This window comes from Schistocerca americana, chromosome 6, assembly GCF_021461395.2.
Source record: "Schistocerca americana isolate TAMUIC-IGC-003095 chromosome 6, iqSchAmer2.1, whole genome shotgun sequence".
Taxonomy (NCBI): domain Eukaryota; kingdom Metazoa; phylum Arthropoda; class Insecta; order Orthoptera; family Acrididae; genus Schistocerca; species Schistocerca americana.
The window spans coordinates 5214464-5232010 of record NC_060124.1 but is presented as its reverse complement, the minus strand read 5'-3'; positions in this window follow the sequence as shown (position 1 = coordinate 5232010).

The following is a 17547-nucleotide window of genomic DNA, read 5'->3' as shown; positions in this document are numbered from 1 at the left end:
GTCTCGAACCGTTTAGGAGATATCAAGGATGTTGCGAATATTTCATTATCGCGAGCGTGAGTTTGGGAGTGAGCGCGCTACATGGGATCAATTTTCTTGAGACAGGAGGCAGATAGAGACCTCTTCCGAAGTCTAAAGAGAAATGCAACATGTTAGCTACGTTTCATACTCAGCAGCATATGGTTTAATACGCACCGAACGCAAAATCATAGCGGCCTCTATTTATCATTACAAAGTTTCCCGAATTTTGCGTAGCGTCTTACTAAAACGTCTATACCACAATAAGTATGACCATTAGCGAGATGATGGGCAGTTCGCCACGAAGCTGACATATAACACTGGTAACCTACAGAAACCTAAAAAATGTTAACCATGACGCTCTTCAAAAGGATTGCTCAGACATCCCTTGGCATGATATAAGCAATGAACCGACTTTAGACGGAAAAATTCGGGAATTATGTCGCAAAATTATTGCACTGTATGATAAACATGCTCCTCAACACACTGTCAAGGTAAAGAGAGCTCCCGCTCCGTGGCTCACCACTGCATTACGCCAGTTAATGAATGAACGTGATGCTGCACATAGGGCCTTCAAGCGTAACCCAACTCCCGAAGCGTACGAAGCTTATAGGAAACTCCGAAATAGAACCAAGCAAAGCGTGAGGAATGCCAAAATCAGACATGCCCGCTCTGTTGTATGCGGCATATCAAAACCTGCTGCGCTGTGGAAAAAGCTGCGCAGTTTCGGTATAGGGAAGCGAAGATCTGACGCTGTTTATCAAGCGTCTGCAGAAGAATTAAACGATTTCTTCTCAACAGCCGTAAACTGCCACGCAGCGACAAATTACCAGCCCCAAGATACCAATCTCTCGAGAGACAAGTTTTTCCTAAAACATGTCACTACCGGCACAGTACACAAGGCAATTATGAGAATCTCTTCCGAGGCAGTAGGAAATGATGGAGTGAGCATTGGCATGATTAAGAACGTCGTAAACACTATTACTCCAGTTATCACAGACATCTTCAACCTGTCTCTTGTCAGTAGTACATATCCTACCGAGTGGAAGCAAAGCTTAATTCAACCTATACCCAAGACTGACAACCCTAAGTCGCCAGGTGACTACAGGCCGATCAGCATACTTCCTGCAATATCTAAAGCCCTAGAACACATCGTCCATGAACAGCTGACGGATTACCTCAAAACTCATAACATCCACGACAAATATCAGTCAGGTTTTCGAAAGCACCATAGTACAGCAACTGCATTAATCAAAGTAACTGATGACATTAAACATGCTATGGACAGACGTGAAGCTACCATCCTAACACTGCTTGACTTTAGCAAGGCTTTTGATACAGTTGACTTTGATATATTACTAATTAAAATGAAGCAGCTGAATTTCTCAAACAGCGCAATACACTGGTTCGACAGCTACCTCAAAAACAGAAGTCAACAAGTCATTTGTGGGTCGGAAAAGTCATCATGGAAAAACGTGCGCTCTGGAGTTCCCCAAGGCTCCGTCCTTGGTCCATTACTCTTCTCACTATACATTAATGATATTTCTTCAGTGATTCACTCCTGCAACTACCATCTATATGCCGACGACATCCAACTGTACATAAGTGCAAGCCCCAAGAACATTGCTGACGCAGTAGCGAGTATGAACGCAGATCTTTGCTCTGTTTCTCGATGGGCACAGAACCTAGGTCTGAAACTAAACCCCAAGAAATCCCAGGTCATACTTATATCTCATCCAAAGTTAATCAGTCGGTACTTTCGCGAAACAGTCCCTCAAATACTCCTCAGTGGTACCCAACTACCATACCAAAAAACAGTAAAAGACCTTGGAATAATCTTGGATGAGCACCTAAACTGGGAAGAACAAACAGTCACAGCTTGCAGGAAATCGCTCTCCTCCCTACATGCAATTCAAAAATTTAGAAAAATATTTCCAACCCATGTTAAACAAAAATTAGTCCAAACACTAGTCTTGCCTAATCTTTACTTCTGTGATGTAGTTCAACATGGCACAAATAATGAAAATTCGAGATGCCTCGAGCTAGTGATGAATGCTTGTGTTAGATACGTATGCAACATACGGTTGTATGATCATATCAGTCCTTCATACTCCCAGCTAGGTTGGATACGCCCACATAAGGCACGCGATCTCCACACGATGTGCTTACTTCATCGATTTCTTAGCCACTGGTGCCCCCAATACTTTTCTTCTCACATTAAACACCTATCATCATTCCACAACCGCAATACTAGATCGGATACGTCAAGCATCTTGGCTGTACCTTTACATAACACAAAATCTTTCTCCGTGTCATTCTCCATCTCAGCCATACGACTATGGAACGCGCTCCCCTGTGATCTGCGTCTTATCCAAAACCACTCAACATTCAAGAGGGAACTTAAGACTTACATATTAGGGACGGTATAGCCACCATTGTTGTGCCCCCCCCCCCCTCCCCCTCATCTTTTTCTTTCTCCTCTCCATCATAGCTTCGAATTTTACCATTCTATTTCTCTTCCTCCAACCTATCTACCTCTTCTATATCTCTTTCACCCCATTCCATCGTCTTATGTCTCTGCTTGATGAGAATAACTCACAAGCTGCAAGAATATAACGAGAAAATTCCCAACTAGCAATAGGACTGACACTCATATAAGAAAAATATGTTTACTTCATATACATAGTCATTATTATTATTATTATTATCATTATTATTATTATTTTTATTATTCTTGATTGTTATAATTATTTTTTGATTTTTATAATTATCATTGTACTACTTTTATAATCTCTATTTTTTTTCTTTAACATTAATACTGTATAACATGTTATATGTCCTAATTTTCTGTAGACACTGAAATTTGTTGAATCTGAGTATGCCTGGTTAGGTGTAAGAGAGGGCCTGAAGGCCCTAATCTTGCCAGGTAAAATAAATGCATAAATAAATAAATAAATAAAAAAGAAATATTATTACTGAACAGTTTCTGCAGAATCGTTTGAGAAAGATTACAGTGTGCGGGCGCTTTGTTTCTGTCAGCGCAGAGCGTGTGTACGCGTCTCTATATGCGTCGGACCCACGCGATGCGTGCGGGACGTGGGCGTGACGCCGTAGTGTTGTCTCACGTAACACGTGCTGCAAGCGCCTCAATTTGCCCTTTGCCTAACTGTGACTCGCACGAAATAATGCAAGCTCACAAAAGTGCTGAAGAAGGGTTTTCTAAATCCGTCTTTCTTCCATAAGTGGCTTAGAAAAATTTCATTACGCTATTGATTCGAGCGAGGAAAACTGAGCAGACACTTTACGGCAAAATCTTTGAATAGGGAAGAAAAATATGCACCTGCGCCGTAAAAAATAATCCCACTAAAATGTTCACAACTTGACCAAACCTATAATGTGTACCGTTAAAGAAAGGTTAAAATCTTCACGAAAAACAAAAATTCATAATGTTCCGGCCTTGGTAAATACTAACAGAGTAATCGCTTCGATGCAAGATTCCATAAGAATAGATTCATTAGTTCTGAAACAATTTAATGCACCTGCTTTCACAGGAATGATCAAATAGGCACGGTACCCATCAAAGTTGATCCGCACGAAGAACGACCTTCTTGAATTCAGACGGTGTTTTCCGGTAACGCTTCTGAAAAATGCTTGCAGTAGCTTTCAATAAATGTGTGTGCTACTATAAGAATTTGTGTTACAGTTGCTTCTATGACAAATACCATACGGACTTCTGTTTTAGCGCAGCAAGCAATTCAAGCTACAGCATGTAAGACAATTCTGTAAGCAGTCCTATAACAATCGGAATAAACAGTATAATAGTGTTCGCTGTAATCACTGCTCTATTAATGAAATTACTACGGCAAAACTGAATACCATATTTTTGAAAAAATTTTCCTAGTCATGACCCTCCCTCTCATGAACAATGGACCTTGCCGTTGGAGGATGGCTTGGGCGCCTCAGCGATACAGATAGCCGTAATGTAGGCGCAACTACATCGGAGAGGTATCCGTTGAGACGACAAACATATGATTCCTGAAGAGAGGCAGCAGCCGTTTCAGTAGTTACAGAAGCAATAGTCTCAATGAATGACTGATCTGGCGCTGTAACATCAATCAAAAGGACATTTCTGTGTTGGAACTGTGAGCAGCTGAAAGCAACGGGAATACAGCCTAATTTTTCCTGAGAGCATGCAGTTCTACTGTATACCAAAATAATGATGGCATCCACATGGGTAAATTATTCCGGAATTAAAATAGTTCCTTATTCTGATTTCCGGGCACAGACTACTCAGAGGATGTCGCCATCAGGAAAAACAAAACTGATGATCTACGGATAGGAGTGAGGAATGTTAGATCCCTTAATCGAGGAGGTCGGTTAGAAAATTTAAAAAGGACAATGGATAGATTGAAGTTAAATAGAGAGGAAGTTAGTGAAGTTGGGTGGCAGCACGAAGAGGACTTCTGGTCAGGTGAATACACTGTTATAAATACGAGATCAAGCAGCAGTAAGGCAGAAATAGGTTTAATAATGAATAAGAAAACAGTAATGCGAGTAAGCTACTATGACCAGCATAATGAACGCACTGTTGTAGACAAATAGATACTAACCCCTCACCCACCACAATAGAAGTGTATGTGGCAACTAACTTCGCAGAGATTGAAGAAATGTACGATGATGTAAAAAAAATTATTCAGATATTAAGGGAGACGGAAATTTAATTGTGATAGGAGACTGGAATTCGATAGTAAGATATGTAGATGTATATGGACTGGGTGAAGGAATGAAAGGGGAATCCGCCTTTTAGAATTTAGCACAGAACATAATATAATCACCGCCAGCACTTGGTTTAAGAAACATGACAGAAAGTTATTTACAGAAGGAGTCAACTGGAAGGTTTCGGAGTGATTATATAATGGTAAGACATAGATTTACAAATTAGATTCTAAATTTTAAGACGCTTGTAGTGGCAGATGTGGACTCGAAATGGTTATGGGCTGTACATTAAGGCAAAATGAATAAAAAAAAGTAGGAAGTTAAGGAGATGGGACTTGAACAAGATGAAAGGATAAAAGTTTATTGAGAACTTCAGAGAAAGCATTATGCAACGATTGACAAGAACACACGAATTTTATACAGTAGAAGACGAATGGGTAGCTTTGAGAGATGAAATTGTGAAGGAAGCAGAAAATCAAATAGGTGAAAAAACAAGGGCTACTATAAATCCTTGGATAACAGAGAAGATATTAAATTTAATTTGATAAAGTGAGAAAATATAAAAATATAGCTAATGAATCAGGCGAAATGGAACACAAACGTCTAAAACTGATATTGACAGAAAGTACAAAAGGGCTAAGCATGAATGGCTAGAGAACAAATGTAGGAATTTGGGAACATATTTCGCTAGGAGAAAGATGATACCACCAACAGCAAAATTAAAGAAGCCTTTGGAGAAAAGAGAGACAGCTGTATGAATATCAAGATCGCAGATGGAAAATCATTCCTAATCAAAGAAGTAAGAGCTGGAAGGTGGAAGGAGTATGTAGATGGCCTAAACAAGGGAAATGTACTTGAGGACAATATTATAGAAATGAAAGAGGATGTAGATGAAGATGAGACAGGAGATATTCCATCTGGTGAGTAAGGTATGTGAGACACCCGAATGACCTTCAGAATTAATGAGGAATGTAATAATTCCAATTCCAAAGAAATCAGATACTGACGTGTGTGAGTATTACAGAACTGTCGTTTCAATGAGTTATAATTCTAGGAGATTGTCACGAATTCTTTACAGATGAATGGAAAAACTTGTAGAAACTAACCTCGGGGAACATCAGTTTGGATTACGGGGATATGCAGGAGCATGCTAGGCAATAACAAACCGACGTCTTTTCTTAGAAGATAGGGTAAGGAAAGGCTAAGCTACGTTTATAGCATTTGTAGACGTAGACAAAAGTTTTTGATAATGTCGACTGGAATACGCTCTTTGAAATTCTGTAGGTAGCAAGGATAAAATATAGAAAGCGCAGGGCTGTTTAGGGCTTTTACAAAAAGCGGACGGCAGATATAACAGTCGAGAGGTTGTAGTCCATCTCAGGTGTTATTCAATCTGTGCACTGTGCAAGCAGTAAATGAAACCAAAGAAAATTTTGTTATGGGAATTGAAATTCAAGAAGAAAAACTAAAGCTTTGAGGTTTGCCGATGACATTGTAATTCTGTCAGGGACAGCAGAAGACTTGGATGAAATGGAGAGTGTGGTGAATGAAAGATATGGGATGAGCATCAACAAATGCAAAACAAGCATACTGCTATGTTGTCGAATTAAATCAGCTGACACTGAGGGAATTAGATTTGTAAACGAGAAACTTGAAGTTGTAGATACGTTTTGGTACTTGGACAGGGAAATAACTCATGATGGCCGAAGAGGAGAGGATATAAAATGTAGACTTGCAATGGAAATAAATGAGTTTCTGAAGAACCGTAATTTGTTAACATTGGACGAATTTAAGTTCAAAAATGTTCATATAAGTGTGAAATCTTATGGGACTTAACTGCTAAGGTCATCAGTCACTAAGCTTACACACTACTTAACCTAAATTATTCTAAGGACAAACACACACACCCATGCCCGAGGGAGGACTCGAATCTCCGCCGGGACCAGCCACACAGTCCATGACTGCAGCACCTCTGACCGCTAGGCTAATCCAGCGCGGCCGAAATGAGGTGTCAGGAAGCTTTTTGTGAAGTATTTGCCTTGAGTATAGCTATGATTGGAATTGTTAAGCCAAGAAGAGTATATAAATTCTTGAATTGTGTTGCTACTAAGGAATGATGAAGGTTAGATGGATCGATAGCGTAAATAACGAGGAGGTAGTTGTTGTTGTGGTCTTCAGTCCTGAGACTGGTTTAGTGCAGCTCTCCATGCTACTCTATCCTGTGCAAGCTTCTTCATCTCCCAGTACCTACTGCAGCCTACATCCTTCTGAATCTGCTTAGTGTATTCATCCTCTTGGTCTCCCTCTACTATTTTTACCCTCCACCCTGCCCTCCAGTACCTAATTGGTGATCCCTTGAGGCCTCAGAACATGTCCTACCAACCGATCCCTTCTTCTAGTCAAGTCGTGCCACAAACTCCTCTTCTCCCCAATTCTACTCAATACCTCCTCATTAGTTATGTGATCTACCCATCTAATCTTCAGCATACTTCTGTAGCACCACATTTCGAAAGCTTCTATTCTCTTCTTGTCTAAACTATTTATCGTCCACGTTTCACTTCCATACATGGCTACACTCCATACAAATACTTTCAGAAACGACCTCATGACACTCAAATCTATACTCGATGTCAACAAATTTCTCTTCTTCAGGACTGCCATTGCCAGTCTACATTTTATATCCTCTCTACTTCGACCATCATCAGTTATTTTGCTCCCAAAATAGCAAAACTCCTGTACTACTTTAAGTGTCTCATTTCCTAATCTAATTCCCTCAGCATCACCCGAGTTAAATAGACTACATTCCATTATCCTTGTTTTGCTTTTGTTGATGTTCATCTTATATCCTCCTTTCAAGACACTGTCCATTCCCTTCAACTGCCCTTCTAAGTCCTTTGCTGTCTCTGACAGAATTACAATGTCACCGGCAAACCTCAAAGTTTTTGTTTCTTCTCCATGGATTTTAATACCTATTCCGTACTTTTCTTTTGTTTCCTTTTCTGCTCGCTCAATATACAGATTGAATAGCATCGGGAAGAGGCTACAACCCTGTCTCACTCCCCTCCCAACAACTGCTTCCCTTTCATGTCCCTCGACTCTTATAACTGCCATCTGGTTTCTGTACAAATTGTAAATAGCCTTTCGCTCCCTGTATTTTACCCCTACCGCCTTCAGAACTTGAAAGAGAGTTTTCCAGTCAACTTTGTTAAAAGCTTTCTGTTAGTCTACAAATGCTAGAAATGTAGGTTCACCTTTCCTTAATCTTTCTTCTAAGATAAGTCGTAGGGTCAGTATTGCCTCACGTGTTCCAAAATTTCTACGGAATCCAAACTGATCTTCCCCGAGGTCAGCTTCTACCAGTTTTTCCATTCGTCTGTAAAGAATTCGTGTTAGTATTTTGCATCTGCGACTTATTAAACTGATAGTTCGCTAATTTTCACATCTGTCAGCACCTTGGGATTGGAATTATTACATTCTTCCTGAAGTCTGAGGGTATTTCGGCTGTCTCATACATCTTGCTCACCAGATGGCAGAGTTTTGTCAGGACAGGCTCTCCCAAGGCTGTCAGTAGTTCTAATAGAATGCTGACTATTCCCAGGGCCTTGTTTCGACTCAGGTCTTTCAGTGCTCTGTCAAACTCTTCACGCAGTATCGTATCTCCCATTTCATCTTCATCTACATCCTCTTCCATTTCCATAATATTGTCCTCAAGTACATCGCCCGTGTATAGACCCTCTATATACTCATTCCACCTTTCTGCTTTCCCTTCTCTGCTTAGAACTGGGTTTCCATCTGAGCTCTTGAAAGTCATGCAAGTGGTTCTCTCTTCTCGAAAGGTCTCTTTAATATTCCTGTAGGCAGTATCTATATTACCCCTTAAATTTGTCCTTAAATTTGTCCTCTATCCATCCCTGCTTAGCCATTTTGCACTTCCTGTCGATCTCATTTTTGAGACGTTTGTATTCCTTTTTGCTTGCTTCACTTATTGCATTTTTGTATTTTCTCCTGTCATCAATTAAATTCGATATCTCTTCTGTTACCAAGGATTTCTACTAGTCCTCGTCTTTTTACTTACTTGATCCTCTGCTGCCTTTACTATTTCATTCCTCAAAGCTACCCATTCTTCTTCTACTGTATTTCTTTCCCCCATTCCTGTCAATTGTTCCCTTATGCTTTCCCTGAAACTCTGTACAATCGCTGGTTCTTTCAGTTTATCCAGGTCCCATCTCCTTAAATTCCCACCTTTTTGCAGTTTCTATAGTTTTAATCTACAGTTCTTAACCCATAGATTGCGGTGAGAGTCCACATCTGCCCCTGGAAATGTCTTACAATCTTCCTAAATCTCTATCTTACCATTATATAATCTATCTGAATCCTTTTAGTATCTCCAGGGTTCTTCCATGTATACAACCTTCTTTCATGATTCTTGAACCAAGTGTTAGCTATGATTAAGTTATGCTAGGTGCAAAATTCTACCAGGCGGCTTCCTCTTTCATTTCTTACCACCAATCCATATTCACCAACTACGTTTCCTTCTCTTCTTTTCCTACTCTCGAATTCCAGTCACCCATGACTATTAAATTTTCGTCTCCCTTCACTACCTGAATAATTTCTTTTATCTCATCATACATTTTATCAATTTCTTCATCATCTTCAGAGCTAGTTGGTATTTAAACTTGCGCTACTGTAGTAGGCGTAGGCTTCGTGTCTATCTTGGCTACAATAATGCGTTCACTATGCTGTTTGTAGTAGCTTACCCGCACTCCTATTTTTTTTATTCATTGTTAAACCTACTCCTGCATTATCTCTATTTGATTTTGTATTTTTAACCCTGTATTCACCTGACCAAAAGTCTTGTTCCGCCTGCCACCGAACTTCAGTAATTCCTACTATATCTAACTTTAACCTATCCATTTACCTTTTTAAATTTTCTAACCTACCTGCCCGATTAAGGGATCTGACATTCCACGCTCCGATCCGTAGAACGCCAGTTTTCTTTCTCCTGATAACGACGTCCTCTTAAGTATTCCCCGCCCGGAGATCCGAATGGGGGACTATTTTACCTCCTGAATATTTTACCCAAAAGGACGCCATCATTATTGAATCATACAGTAAAGCTGCATGCCCTCGGGAAAAATTACGGCTGTAGTTTCCCCTTGCTTTCAGCCGTTCGCAGTTCCACAACAGCAAGGCCGTTTTGGTTAGTGTTACAGGGCCAGATCAGTCAATCATCCAGACTGTTGTCCCTGCAACTACTGAAAATGCTGCTGTCCCTCTTCAGGATCCACACGTTTGTCTGGCCTCCCAACAGATACCCCTCCGTTGTGGTTGCACCTACGGTACGGCTATCTGTATCGTTGAGGCACGCAAGCCTGCCCACGAACGGCAAGGCCCATGTTTCATGAGGGGGAACGAGGAGGTAAAGAATAATATTTGTGAGGAAAGTAATTGGTGGTACTACTTGAGCAAAAGAAGGGATCGCTTCTTGACAGGACAAAATCTGAGGTACCAAGGGATCACGAACTGCGTACTGGAGAGAAGTGTGATGGGTAACAGTCCTAGAGGGAGAGCAAGAGATGAACGCAGCTGGCAGAAGCATAAAGTTGTAGGCTGCAGTAGTTACTCGGAGATGAATAGGCTTGCACAAGCTAGAATGGCTTGGACAGCTGCATCACAGCAGTCTTCAGACTGAAGGCCGCAACGACAACAACAACAACAATAACGAAACCAACATACAATTTAACGATACTCTGTATGGAGGAAACTGTAGAAACGTATACAGCGGTAGCAGAACGCGCTTTGTCAAATCCTGACTGCAGTTACAGATGTAGGAAGTACCATAGTATTTCAACACGACTTTCTCCGACACTAGGGACCGTCGCATGAAAAGGCTCTAGCCAAGCAGTCATAAGAAGTCCCTCACAACATAATTAAATTCCTCAATATTCATGATTAACAGATCTGACGGTACCCTTGTTAGCCCAACTTATCGACGCAAAATTTCTGAATCTTGAGATCCCATGAAATAGATTTCAAAACCTTAAATAATGAATAGGAAAATAGGAATGCGGGTAAGCTACTACAAACAACATAGTGAACGCATTATTGTGGCCAAGATTGATACGAATCCCACACCTACTACAGTAGTACAAGTTTATATGCCAACTAGCTCTGCAGATGGCGAAGAAATTGAAGAAATGTATGATGAAATAAAAGAAATTATTCAGATTGTGAAGGGAGACGAAAATTTAATAGTCATGGGTGACTGGAATTCGAGTGTAGGAAAAGGGGGAGAAGGAAACATAGTAGGTGAATATGGATTGGGGCTAAGGAATGAAAGAGGAAGCCGCCTGGAAGAATTTTGCACAGAGCGCAACATAATCATAGCTAACACTTGGTTTAAGAATCATGAAAGAAGGTTGTATACATGGAAGAACCCTGGAGATACTAAAAGGTATCAGATAGATTATATAATGCTAAGACAGAGATTTAGGAACCAGGTTTTAAATTGTAAGACATTTCCAGGGGCAGATGTGGACTCTGACCACAATCTATTGGTTATGACCTGTAGATTAAAACTGAAGAAACTGCAAAAAGGTGGGAATTTAAGGAGATGGGACCTGGATAAACTGAAAGAACCAGAGGTTGTACAGAGTTTCAGGGAGAGCATAAGGAAACAATTGACAGGAATGGGGGAAAGAAATACAGTAGAAGAAGAATGGGCAGCTTTGAGGGATGAAGTAGGGAAGGCAGCAGAGGATCAAGTAGGTAAAACGACGAGGGCTAGTAGAAATCCTTGGGTAACAGAAGAAATATTGAATTTAACTGAAGAAAGGAGAAAATATAAAAATGCAGTAAATGAAGCAGGCAAATAGGAGTACAAACGTCTCAAAAATGAGATCGACAGGAAGTGCAAAATGGCTAAGAAGGGATGGCTAGAGGACAAATGTAAGGATGTACAGGCCTATCTCACTAGGGGTAAGATAGATACTGCCTACAGGAAAATTAAAGGGACCTTTGGAGATAAGAGAACGACTTGTATGAATATTAAGAGCTCAGATGGAAACCCAGTTCTAAGCAAAGAAGGGAAAGCAGAAAGGTGGAAGGAGTATATAGAGGGTCTATACAAGGGCGATGTACTTGAGGACAATATTATGGAAATGGAAGAGGATGTAGATGAAGATGAAATGGGAGATATGATACTGCGTCAAGAGTTTGACAGAGCACTGAAAGACCTGAGTCGAAAGAAGGCCCTCGGAGTAGACAACATTCCATTAGAACTACTGACGGCCTAGGGAGAGCCAGTCCTGACAAAACTCTACCATCTGGTGAACAAGATGTATGAAACAGGCGAAATACCCTCAGACTTCAAGAAGAATATAATAATTCCAATCCCAAAGAAAGCAGGTGTTGACAGATGTGAAAATTACCGAACTATCAGTTTAATTAGTCACAGCTGCAAAATACTAACACGAATTCTTTACAGACGAATGGAAAAACTAGTAGAAGCCAACCTCGGGGAAGATCAGTTTGGATTCCGTAGAAACACTGGAACACGTGAGGCAATACTGACCTTACGACTTATCTTGGAAGAAAGATTAAGGAAAGGCAAACCTACGTTTCTAGCATTTGTAGACTTTGAAAAAGCATTTAACAATGTTGGCTGGAATACTCTTTAAAATTCTAAAGGTGGCAGGGGTAAAATACGGGGAGCGAAAGGCTATTTACAATTTGTACAGAAACCAGATGGCAGTTATAAGAGTCGAGGGACATGAAAGGGAAGCAGTGGTTGGGAAGGGAGTGAGACAGGGTTGTAGCCTCTCCCCGATGTTGTTCAATCTGTATATTGAACGAGCAGTAAAGGAAACAAAAGAAAAATTCGGAGTAGGTATTTAAATTCATGGAGAAGAAATGAAAACTTTGAGGTTCTCCGATGACATTGTAATTCTGTCAGAGACAGCAAAGGACTTGGAAGAGCAGTTGAATGGAAGGGACAGTGTGTTGAAAGGAGGATATAAGATGAACATCAACAAAAGCAAAACAAGGATAATGGAATGTAGTCTATTTAACTCGGGTGATGCTGAGGGAATTAGATTAGGAAATGAGACACTTAAAGTAGTACAGGAGTTTTGCTATTTGGGGAGCAAAATAACTGATGATGGTCGAAGTAAAGAGGATATAAAATGTAGACTGGCAATGGCAAGGAAAGCGTTTCTGAAGAAGAGAAATTTGTTAACATCGAGTATAGATTTAAGTGTCAGGAAGTCATTTCTGAATGTATTTGTATGGAGTGTAGCCATGTATGGAAGTGAAACATGGACGATAAATAGTTTGGACAAGAAGAGAATAGATGCTTTCGAAATGTGGTGCTACAGAAGAATGCTGAAGATTAAATGGGTAGATCACATACCTAATGAGGAAGTATAGAATAGAATTGGGGAGAAGAGAAGTTTGTGGCACAACTTGACCAGAAGAAGGGATCGGTTGGTAGGACTTGTTCTGAGGCATCAAGGGATCATCAATTTAGTATTGGAGGGCAGCGTGGAGGGTAAAAATCGTAGAGGGAGACCAAGAGATGAATACACTAAGCAGATTCAGAAGGATGTAGGTTGCAGTAGGTACTGGGAGATGAAAAGGCTTGCACAGGATAGAGTAGCATGGAGAGCTGCATCAAACCAGTCTCAGGACTGAAGACCACAACAACAACAAATAATTCTTCAGAGTTTAAATAAGTGTACAACGTGTCGCTATATGCTCATGTTCCTGACATTTCCAGAATGGCTGTGATCTGTAGTATAACGAACTCCGGAATGACTACGTTACCTTCTTCGGATCTGTGCGTAGTCTGTATTCAGCTGTGTTATGAGCATGAACACTGGCAGTCGGTGCATTACTCTTATCTTGTATGATCACTTGTTTTAATTATTGCATGCCGATATCCAGAGTGCACCACGATCCTTATATTTGTGACAGCCAGAGCGAGAGCACCAGCAGCAGCGAGTACTGTTTGTATAAAGCGTTTATTTTGCATTTTGTTTACGACCTTCCACTAAGGAAGGGATTCTATTTGTGTTTATCTGCTCTGCATAGTAACTAACAGTTCTTGATAAAACTTTACGTAGTTTTCGTGTTAGATTTCTTAGTGTTTTCTTGATCGTTTAGAACAGAAAGCGCCCTAAAACCGTCTTTTGTTTGTTTCGCGGCCGTTAGCCACTAGTCACTTGAATCAGCGGTTGTCTTGTGACAGCCAGAGCGAGAGCACCAGCAGCAGCGAGTACTGTTTGTATAAAGCGTTTTTGTACTTATTTGCTGCGCTTAGCTTTCAAATAGTTTTTCTGGGAAAACTTAGCGTAGTTTTCGCGTCTCGTATTTCAGTGAGTGTTTCTCGATTATCAGAGTAGCTCATCAGAAGATTATCTTGGGAATTTGTCACCGTATAGAGTAGGGTAAACATAGTCATGTGTAGGGACTGTGGTTGTTGTGAGCGGACGCAAGGAGAATTGGCCACTCTTCGGGGGCAGGTGGAGGCTTTGTCTGTTAGGCTCATCGAGCTCGAGGCGCAGGCGTCGGCTCGTAGTGGCGTTGGGGCAACTGTGGTGAGACCTATGCCTACTTCGGTGGCCTTGGAATCACATGGAACCCCTGATGTCGCTGCGTCTTCCGGCAGTGAGCATCTTACCGGTCAGCCATCACTCCAGGGTGAATGGCGGACAGTGGTGGGCTCGCGCGTGCCTGGCCGAAAGGCGAAGGTGGGATCTGGCCGCGTGGCAGCTGCCTTACCCCTTTCCAACAGGTACGGGGTGCTTCCTAGTGGTGATGACATCGTTTCCGAGCCACCACAGGATGCCTCGCCTGTTGGGCCAGTGGCCGATTCTCCGGCAAGGTCCCGACAGTCACAGAGGGCGGGCCTATTAGTTATAGGGAGCTCCAACGTTAGGCGGGTTATGGAGCCCCTCAGGAAAATAGCGGGTAGGTCGGGGAAGAATGCCAGTGTGTACTCGGTGTGCTTGCCGGGGGGTCTCGTCCGTAATGTGGAGGAGGCCCTTCCGGCAGCTATTGAACGCACTGGGTGTGACCGGCTGCAGATAGTAGCACATGTCGGAACGAATGACGCCTGCCGCTTGGGTTCTGAGGCCATCCTTGGTTCCTTCCGGCGGCTGGCTGATTTGGTGAAGACAACCAGCATCGCACGCGGAGTGCAAGCTGAGCTTAATATCTGCAGCATAGTGCCCAGAGTAGATCGCGGTCCTCTGGTTTGGAGCCGTGTGGAGGGTCTAAACCAGAGGCTCAGACGACTCTGCGACTATAATGGTTGCAAATTCATCGACCTCCGTTATTGGGTGGAGAACTGTAGGGCCCCCCTAGACAGGTCAGGCGTGCACTACACACCGGAAGCAGCTACTAGGGTAGCAGAGTACGTGTGGCGCGCACACGGGGTTTTTTTTTAGGTTAGAGGGACCCCCCCTTGGGCGAAACGATAAAATACCTGACGGCTTACCAGAGAGGACATTATCATCGTTGATAAAGAACGTCCGTCCTCAGAGACCAAAAACAGGAAAAGTTAACGTAATATTGGTAAACTGCAGGAGTATCCAGGGCAAGGTTCCTGAATTAGTATCTCTTATTGAAGGAAATAGTGCGCATATAGTATTAGGAACGGAAAGTTGGTTAAAACCGGAAGTGAACAGTAACGAAATCCTAGACACAGAGTGGAATATATACCGCAAGGATAGGATAAACGCCAATGGTGGAGGAGTATTTATAGCAGTAAAGAATTCAATAATATCCAGTGAAGTTATTAGCGAATGCGAATGTGAAATAATCTGGGTTAAGTTAAGTATCAAAGGTGGGTCAGATATGATAGTCGGATGCTTCTATAGACCACCTGCATCAGCAACTGTAGTAGTTGAGCGCCTCAGAGAGAACCTGCAGAACGTCGTGAAGAAGTTTCGTGATCATACTATTGTAATAGGGGGAGACTTCAATCTACCAGGTATAGAATGGGATAGTCACACAATCAGGACTGGAGCCAGGGACAGAGACTCTTGTGACATTATCCTGACTGCCTTGTCCGAGAATTACTTCGAGCAGATAGTTAGAGAACCAACTCGTGAAGCTAACGTTTTAGACCTCATAGCAACAAATAGACCGGAACTTTTCGACTCCGTGAATGTAGAAGAGGGTATCAGTGATCATAAGTCAGTGGTTGCATCAATGACTACAAGTGTAATAAGAAATGCCAAGAAAGGAAGGAAAATATATTTGCTTAACAAGAGTGATAGGGCACAAATCGCAGAATATCTGAGTGACCACCATCAAACGTTCATTTCTGAGGAAGAGGATGTGGAACAAAAATGGAAAAAATTCAGAAACATCGTCCAGTACGCCTTAGATAAGTTCGTACCGACTAAGGTCCAAAGCGAGGGGAAAGATCCACCGTGGTATAACAATCATGTACGAAAGGTACTACGGAAACAAAGAAAGCTTCATCATAGGTTTAAGAGTAGTCGAATCATAGCTGATAAGGAAAAGTTGAACGAAGCGAAAAAGAGCGTAAAGAGAGCAATGAGAGAAGCATTCAGCGAATTCGAACATAAAACATTGGCAAACAATCTAAACAAGAACCCTAAAAAGTTTTGGTCATATGTAAAATCGGTAAGCGGATCTAAATCCCCTATTCAGTCACTCGTTGACCACGATGGCACCGAAACAGAGGACGACCAAAGAAAGGCAGAAATACTGAATTCAGTGTTCCGAAACTGTTTCACTGCGGAAAATCGTAACACGGTCCCTGACTTCAGCCGTCGCACGGACGCCAAAATGGAAAATATTGAAATAAACGATATCGGAATTGAAAAACAACTGCTATCACTTAGTAGCGGAAAAGCATCCGGACCAGACGAGATACCCTTAAGATTCTACAGTGATTATGCTAAAGAACTTGCCCCCTTTCTATCAGCAATTTATCGTAGATCGCTGGAAGAACGTAAAGTACCTAGCGACTGGAAGAAAGCGCAGGTCGTTCCCATTTTCAAGAAGGGTCATAAATCAGATGCAAATAATTATAGGCCTATTTCGCTTACGTCAATCTGTTGTAGAATAATGGAACATGTTTTGTGTTCTCGTATTATGACGTTCTTAGATAATACAAATCTCCTTCATCATAACCAACATGGATTCCGCAAACAGAGATCATGTGAAACTCAGCTCGCCCTACTTGCCCAAGAAATTCACAGTGCCGTAGACACTGGCGAGCAGATTGATGCCGTATTCCTGGACTTCAGGAAGGCATTTGATACGGTTCCGCACTTACGTTTAGTGAAAAAAATACGAGCTTACGGAATATCGGACCAGGTTTGTGATTGGATTCAGGATTTCCTAGAAGAAAGAACACAACATGTCATTCTTAACGGTTCAAAATCTGCAGATGTAGAGATAATTTCGGGAGTACCGCAGGGAAGCGTGATAGGACCTTTATTGTTTACAATATACATAAATGACTTAGTTGACAACATCGGTAGCTCCGTGAGGCTATTTGCAGATGACACGGTTGTCTACAAGAAAGTAGCAACATCAGAAGACTCGTACGTACTCCAGGAGGACCTGCAGAGGATTAATGCATGGTGCGACAGCTGGCAGCTTTCCCTAAACGTAGATAAATGTAATATAATGCGCATACATAGGGGCAGAAATCCATTCCAGTACGATTATGCCATAGGTGGTAAATCATTGGAAGCGGTAACGACCGTAAAATACTTAGGAGTTACTATCCGGAGCGATCTGAAGTGGAATGATCACATAAAACAAATAGTG